Raw genomic sequence first — 7,185 nt, forward strand, 5'->3', positions numbered from 1 at the left:
GTTTAGATGACGATGGGTTTAAGGGTTTAGAGGGAGGGTTGTAAAGGGTAAGGGGTTTAGAGGGTTAGGTGTTTAGATGGCTATTGTTTTAGGGGTTTAGGGACTTCAAGGGTTAGGGGTTCAAAGGGTAAGGGTTTTAGAAGGTAAGGGTTTAGAATATTATGGGTTAAGAGATTTAGATAGTTAGGTGTTTAAAGGTTTAAAGGCTTTATGGGTTTCGATATGTAGAAGTTTAGTGGTTTAGAGGGTTAGAAGTTTAGAAGGTTATAGGTTTTAGAGTTTTGGGGGTTTTTAGGGGTTTAGTTTAGGGGTTCAGAGGTTTAGGGTTTTATGGTATAGGTGCTTAGAGGGTGAGGGGTTTAGAGGGTTAGGAGTTCATTGGGTTAGGGTTTAGAAGATTATGAGTTTAGAGAGTTAGGTGTTTAAGAAGTTTAGAGAGTTTATGGTTTTGATTGTTATATGTTTATGGGTTTGGAGGGTTTGGATTTTAGAAGGTTATAAGTTTAGGGGTTTAGATGTTTGGGGTTTAGGAGATTTGGGTTTTCGAAGTTTAGAGGTTTTGAGGGTTAGAGATTTATAGGCTCATGAGGTTTAGGGGTTAGGAGTGTAGAGGATTTAACACCTAGACTTTCACAACTAATATTATCCATAATAAAGGTTTTTTTGGGTTAGTCTCCAACACACCGGTGTGCTAAAGGAGAAACGAATTGGCACTTTTTGTTCATGTGACAAACTTTACTAATTGGTATTTGGTTTTTTGGTAAAGTAACATAATTAGAAATAAATTAAAAAAAATCACGACGTTTCGATCGCAACACAAGCAGTCGTCATCAGGCAAAGGAGTCAGCCTCTAAACACAGACAGTTTATAAGGGTTTGGGGATGGGCGTAGCCCAAGTGTATCAACAGCACCAGGAGCATGGGCGGTGCACGAGTGACCAATGCAGCAACAATGCCCATGCAGCAATAATGCCTCATGCAGCAACAATATCCATGCAGTAACAATGCCAATGTAGCAACAATGCCAATGCAGCAACAATGCCAATGCAGTGGGTGAGAGAGCTGCTGTGGCAATATGGTTATGTAGGTAAGAAAGAGGAGAGGAGCAAGGGGAGAGGAGAGGGGGGGGGGGGTACGGGGATGAGGGGGTGCTGCATGAGCGCTAAGGGGAGAGAGGACGTGAAGCTGGGAAGGAAGTGGGTGGGGCTGCAAGTGGGAGGCTGGGAACGCTGGGGATGCGGGGGGAAATAACTCGGAAAAATAGACCAGTACCCGGCAGATATAATAGAAACAATCATGAACAATTAAGGTTTTACCTGGTTAATAGCATCCTTCCAATAATTGCTCAATTTGTATCCATCTTCTCGGTTGAAGTTATATCTATGTTTATATATCTGGATGGCTTCATGAACAAACCTTTGATAGTAGCCCGAAGGTTTGCAGGAGTACCTTGATCTCGGAAGAAACAATATCATGCGAGCCCACAGCATTATAACAATGTTCAGCCACGGCAGAGGTATTGGTTCTGACGTGTTTCAGATCTGCCTTGTGTTCATGAACACGGTCCGAGACATGTTGTTTCGTTTCCCCAATGTAACTGCTACCGCAGGTACAAATCAGTTTGTAGACTCCAGATGGGATTAGATCACGGATTTTGTGTACTGTATTGAATTGGACCTGGATCTTGTGTTTGTTTTAAAATTTTGGAAATCTTTTTGGTAACACCTGCTATGTATGGTAACGTGATGGTTTTGATTGGCTTCTCAGGGGGTTGTTTCTCCATGGTTGGAGAAACAGCTTTGCGAATAATGCGGTCCGAGTACCCATTAATCTTGAGGGCCTGGTGTACGTGTTCCAGTTCACTGGCTAGGTGGTGTTGGTCGGAAATGCAGTGGGCCCTATGGTGTAGTGTTTTGATGAGGGAATTATTCTGTGCCGGATGGTGGTGGGAATCAGGTTTCAGAAAGGAATATGTGTGGGTGGCTTTCCTATAGACAGTGTCCCAACGAGCTGTCAGGTCTCTTCTCAAACAAAACATACAGGAATGGTAGCTTACCATCCTTCTCCACTGCCATGGTGAATTTGATGGATGGGTGTATGGAATTGATGTGGTTGAGAAATTGGTTCAATGATGGCAGGCCATGTGGCCAAATGACGAAAGTGTCATCTACATATCTCTTCCACAAGGAAGGGCGTAGGGTGGATGTCTGGATGGCATTTGTTTCAAATTTCTCCAGGAAAACATTCGCTATCACTGGTGATGAGGAAGAACCCATGGGGGTACCTTCATTTTGTTTGTAGAAAGTACCATTCCAGGTGAAGTAAGTGTTGGTAAGGCAGTGCCTAACCACAGTAGGTACATCAAGATTCAGTCCATGTTGGACTAAATCTTCAATTATTGCTAAAGTGTCAGGTACAGGAACCTTGAACAACAGAGAAACTACATCAAAGCTGACGAGTAAATAATCTGGGGACAGTGAAATGCCCTTTATTAGAGAGACCAAGTGAGCTGTTACGTACTGCTAAGGTAGTCTTGCCAATGAATGAAAGCAAGGTATCAGACAGAAAACGGGCCAGTTTGTAGGTAGGTGAGTTGATAGTGGAAACGATTGGCCGAAGTGGAGTACCTTCTTAATCCATGATCTAATCCCATCTGGAGTCTACAAACTGACTTGTACCTGCGGTAGCAGCTACATTGAGGAAACGAAACGACATGTCTCGGACCGTATTCGCGAACACAAGAGAGATATGAAACACGGCAGAACCAATACCTCTGCCGTGGCTGACCCTTGTTTTCACGTTGTGGGCTCGCATGATATTGTTTTTTTCCGAAACCAAGGTACTCTGCAAACCTTCGGGCTACTACCAAAGGTTTGTTCATGAAGCCATACAGATTTATAAATATAGACATAACTTCAACCGAGAAGATGGATACAAATTTAGCAATCATTGGAAGGATGTTATTAACCAGGTAAACCTTAATTGTTTATGGTTGTTCCATCATATCTGCCGGGTACTGGTCTATTTTTCCATGTTAATTTCCCCCTGCATCCCCCGCGTTCCCAGCCTCCCACTTGAATCCCCCCCCACTTCCCCCCCCCCCCCCACAGGCTTCACGTCCTCTATCCCCTTAGCGCTCACGCCCCCCCCATCTTCCTACTCCCCCCCTCTCTCTCTCTCCCCCCTTGCTCCTCTCCCCCTTTCTTACCTATATAACCTCTTGCCACGGCAGCTCTCTCACCCACTGCATTGGCATTGTTGCTGCATTCGCATTGCTGCTACATTCACATTGCTGCTGCATTGGCATTGTTGCTGCATTGGCATTGTTGCTGCATTGGCATTGTTGCGACATTGGCATTGTTGCTGCATTGGCACTTGTGCACCACCCATGCTCCCGGTGCTGTTGATACACTTGGGCTAGGCCCATTCCAAACCCTTATAAACAGTTTGCCTTTAGAGGCTGACTCCTTTGCCTGATGACGACCGCTTGTGTTGCGATCGAAACGTCGTGATTTATTTTATTTCTAACTACGTGACTTTACCGAAAGAACCAAAGAGTGTGGATTCCTGCAGTCATGAAAGCTTCAAATAAAGATTCACTAATTGTCGAATGGTGGCGGGTTTAACGACACATTTATATTTACACAATCTAACCCAACAAACCTTTATTATGGTATGACAGGGTTAGGGTTGTAAAGGGTTATGGTTTTAGTGGTTTTGGGGTTTAGAGGGTGAGTGGTTAAGAGGAGCGGGTCCTCAACCTTTTTGGTACCAGGGACTGGTTTCGTGGAAGACAATTTTTTCACGGACTGGAGGGGGGGGTCCCCATTGGGTCTTTCTCTATTTTCAAAGAAGCTCTGCAGCGATGTTTGTTTTTTACTCATTTTGGCTAGGGTTCGCTTGTGAGCTTACCAAAACTGCGCAGTGCGGGAAAGAGGCGCAGACGGAAGTGGGCGAGCCATGTGCGGACAAAAACAAGTGTCGGATTCTGACTTCTCATAAGGAGTGTGCAACCTCGATCCCTCGCATGCGCAGTTTACAGTAGGGTTCGCGCTCCTATGATAAGCTATGCCGCCGCTGATCTGACAGGAGGCGGAGCTCAGACAGTAATGCGAGCGTTGAGCGGCTGTAATACAGATGAAGCTTCGCTCGCTCGCCCACCGCTCACCTGCTGTGCTGCCCGGTTCTTAACATGCCACAGACTGATACCGGTCCGTGGCCCGGAGATTGGGGACCTCTGGTTTAGAGGATTGGAGTTTAGATGGGATTTAGAAGGTTGGGGATTTAGCATTTTAGAAGGTTAGAGTTTGAGGTTAGGGGTTTGGATGGTTAGGTGTTTAGAGGGTTGCTTTTTAAAGGTTTAGAGGTTAGGGGTTGAAATAGTTAGGGGTTTAGAGGGTTCGGGGTTTAGAGGGTTAGGGGTTTAGAGGGTTAGAGTTTTAAGGGGTAAAGGGGTTTAGAGGGTTAGGTGTTTTAAGGGTTCGTGTTTTAGATGGGTGAGGGTTTTAGATGGTAAGGGGGTTAAGAAAGTTAGGTATTTAGAGGTGTCGAGGGGTTTATGGATTTCGATTGTTAGAGGTTTAGGAGTTTAGTCGTTTATAAGGTTATTGGTTTATGAGTTTAGATATTTCGGGGTGTTTAGGGAATTAGGGATTTAGAAGGTTATGGATTTGAGGATTTTCAAGGGTTAAGGGGTTAGAGGGCCAGGGATGAGAGGGTTTAACACCTACACTTAATATATCCGTAATAAAGGTTTTTTTTTGTTAGTCTCCAACCAGCGGTGTTCTAAAGTAGAAACAAATTGTCATTTTTTGGTCACGTGATAAAATGTACTAATTGGCTGTCGGGTGGTTGTGGGTGTAATGACGCATTGACATTTACATGAACTTACCCCCAAAACCCTTTATTAAGGGGATTAGAGAGTTGAGAGTTTAAAGAGTTAGATGTTGAGAGGGTTAGTATTTTAGGGTAATACGGGTTTAGAGAAGGTTAGGTGTTTCAGAGGGTTGGGGTTTTGATGGTTTGGGATTTAGGTTAGGGATTGAGAGTTTTAGAAAGTTACGGTTTTGAGGATGAGAGGGTTAAGGGTAGAGTTTTATGGTTTAGAAGGTTATGGGTTTAGAGGGGTAATAGGTTTAGAGGGTTAGGTGTTTCGAGGTTTAGCCGTGGTAAGATAAAAAAAATTGTTTAGTTTCATTTGTATATTTGTAAATAATTTGTTTACCTCTCCTGTCGTGTTTTGTATTCTATTTTTGTTGTTACATTGTGACCCGCCTGACTGCTCATCTGTGAAAAATATCTTTATTGCTCGTTAGATTCCTTCAGTACAAAATAATACTTTTTTATTTTTATTCTTATTGGCCTCTGTACGAATCTATGGATTTCGGTGTGAGTTTTTGGGTCTCTTTGAATGTATGGATCTCTGTATCTCTGTGTGAGGCTATGGGTCTCTGTATGAGTCTATGTGTGTGTGTGTGTTGGAGTCTATGGATGTCTGTTGGAGATCTATGGGTCTCTGAGTATGGATGTTTGTTGTGAGTAATTCTGAAACCTATGGAAGCTCCAGTGAGTCACACTGAACTATATGGGAGCGTCAGTAAGTAACACCGAACCCTATTGGAGTGTCAGTGAGGAACACTGGACTCTACGGGAGCGTCAGTGAGTAACACTGAACCCTAGGTGATTTCTAACAGCACTTACCCTACAGTTTTTTCTTCAGGCTATACGGTAAATCCCATACACGGAATGTATGTCTTTGTGCTGTGAGTTTGTGAGAGTGAGCTTGTGTAATTTGAATGAGTCATTGAGTGTGAGAAGTTTGCGAGAGTTTGTGAGTGTGTGTGTGTGAGTTTGTGAGAGTGAGTAAGTTTGTGCGAGTGAGTGTGTAGTGTAGTCTCAAATGAGTACCTAGAATGGTAGTGAAACATGGCCACTAGTGAGACCAAGGCGGCCGTGCGTGGTGCTGGCCACCCACCCTCTCGTGTTTTGTGCTGGTATTCATACTGTAGGTGCTCATGAACAGCACTTGCCCCCCACAATCTGTTAAGGCTATACGGGGGTCTTTGTTTTTGTATGTGTGTTTACGTGTTCGGTGCGTGTTGGTTTTTTTTGCGTGCGTTTGTGAGTGGTGAGTCTGTGAGTTAATTATTTGAGTAGATAATGGGTGACTGAGTGATGATGGGTTGATGAGAGTGTGAGTGAGTGGTTGAGCGAGTGGCTGCGTGAGTATGAGTAGGTGAGGGAGTGGGTGAGTGGGTACATCTGTGCATGAGTGGGTGAGTAGGTGAGAAATTGAATGAGGGTTGGTCAGTGAATTTCTGAGTGAGTCGGTGCGTGAGTGAATAGATCAGTGAGTGGATGACTGAGTTGGTAAGTTAGTTTTTGTGATTGGGTGGATGAATGCATGTGTAAAGACAGTACAGGGGACTAGCGGTCACAGGGTGTAATGACAGGTTAATGAATAGACAGGGTGAACGATCTGCGGTCTACGAGAAGGATCGAGAATAAGGCTGTGGCCAAGTGACAGAAGGAGCAGGTGTGGATCAAGGACCAAGAGCCATCGAGAAGGTTCTAGAGAGGGGGCGTGCTCACGGGTTAAGGGATGGCCACGCATAGGATAAAACGTGTCGAAAACGAGAGGCTCGGGGCTGCTGAAGCCGGTGTCTTCGCCTGTCAAGTGTCCGTGCCTTCAATGAAGATCACCGACAAGAAACGTGTCTCCTGGGGTCATTACAACTGGTGTCAGAAGTGGGGTACCATCATGTCACGGTATAACCGAGGGAAGAACCCACCTGAGATGACCTTTGACGAAGAGAGGACGAGGAGGAGACCCGCCTTCAGTCAGCCCCGGGAGGCGGGGTCCCGGTCAACAACCCCGTAGGTGAAGTGGAAGCTGCGGTGGCAACGAGGGGGGGGGGGGGGCGACCGACAGCAGCTACAAATCATGGAGGGGTGGAGCGAGGTGATGGGATGGCTGACCAACTACTGGCAGCAGTCGCACAGCTCACCTTGCGGTTGGGCAAGGCTGCGGTGAGAGGGGGAGCCACGGACAGCGTGGAGGGGATTGTCGCGGTGGGAGCTGTGCGATCAACAGCCGCAGTCGTTCGCGTGGTGGAAAACCAAGCAGGAGAGCTTTACTGAGTCTCAAGACATTATCAGGAGGCTCCTGCTACATTGGAATTTTTGG

This window comes from Lethenteron reissneri, unplaced genomic scaffold (genome assembly GCF_015708825.2).
Source record: "Lethenteron reissneri isolate LAM-NWPU_2019-01 unplaced genomic scaffold, ASM1570882v1 scaffold_80, whole genome shotgun sequence".
Classification (NCBI taxonomy): Eukaryota; Metazoa; Chordata; class Hyperoartia; order Petromyzontiformes; family Petromyzontidae; genus Lethenteron; species Lethenteron reissneri.